The following is a 1,307-nucleotide window of genomic DNA, read 5'->3' on the forward strand; positions in this document are numbered from 1 at the left end:
GGAGGCACAAAGGTGGCCGCCAGGATATTTACCCAGACCTGGCTGCCTGACACCGCAGCTTCTCACCAGAGCTGGGGAGCCTCCAGGGACAAGAGGGGAATTGAGCCTGTTGGATGCCTGCGCCCACCTTGACAAGGCCACTGGGCACCCGCCCCATGCCGGGGTGATTTGGGCATGGCCTCAGCCCCACTGGCCGTCCTGCAGAGCCCCATAGGGCACTTGCATTCTGCTCCCAGACCTGGCTGCCTGACACCGCAGCTTCTCACCAGAGCTGGGGAGCCTCCAGGGACAAGAGGGGAATTGAGCCTGTTGGATGCCTGCGCCCACCTTGACAAGGCCACTGGGCACCCGCCCCATGCCGGGGTGATTTGGGCATGGCCTCAGCCCCACTGGCCGTCCTGCAGAGCCCCATAGGGCACTTGCATTCTGCTCCAGCCAGGAGGACATGCTCCTGCCCTGCATAGAGCCAGGGACAGGGAACAGCCAGCCCCTGTCCCAGCCTCACACCAGGGGCAGGTGGTCACTGCTCCCAACCTCACCAATGTGGAAAATAAATGGAGAAAAAGCTCAGATGTTAGAAGGTATGTTCAGAGCAAGGCTGCCACAGGGATAAACATCCTCAATTACGTCATTTTACTGCATAACTTAGAGTGCACAAATAACACCCCATCTCCCACAGCCCAGCTTTATCTGTAGCCCTCTGTATTCCTGTCATTAGCATCTTTCCAGGAAGTGTTTAGACATACATGGTCATCGTGCTCCTCGCTCCAAGTGTTTTCTCTAGAAGGACAAGTAACCTCTCTGCCTCCCACCATCAGCTGTCTGAGCTCTACAGCTCAACACTAGCACGCCCTTCACCCCTCACAGACCAGGACTCACCCCATTGCAGCTAAACCCTCACCAACAAACACAACCCTACAGCCCCCTTGGGGTGCTCCACTTCCCCCACTAACTGCTGGGCTTTCTGTATGCCAGCCTCCCCCCCGGCCTTGGAGCATTCCCAGCGCAACTCAGACACCCTCATCATCACTGCCAAGTCCAGCTTTTCCCCACATTTCCATAGGTCACAGCTTGAGGAAGGGGTTTATGAGACCATGGCAGAAGGGAGTGCTCAGGCTGCCCCATGTGAGCTCCCACATCAGCAGGGAGCAAGAATCTGGACCCTAGATCCAGGACTGGTGAGTGTTGCAGCCTGGTGGACACTGAGCAATGCCAACCCAAGAGCACAGGCCACCCCAGACCTCCCAGATGGGGGGAGCTGCAGCTGGCTGGCAGGGACCCAGGCTATGGCCATTCCCCCAAGCACA

This window comes from Nestor notabilis, unplaced genomic scaffold, assembly GCF_000696875.1.
Source record: "Nestor notabilis isolate BGI_N333 unplaced genomic scaffold, ASM69687v1 scaffold17786, whole genome shotgun sequence".
Classification (NCBI taxonomy): Eukaryota; Metazoa; Chordata; class Aves; order Psittaciformes; family Psittacidae; genus Nestor; species Nestor notabilis.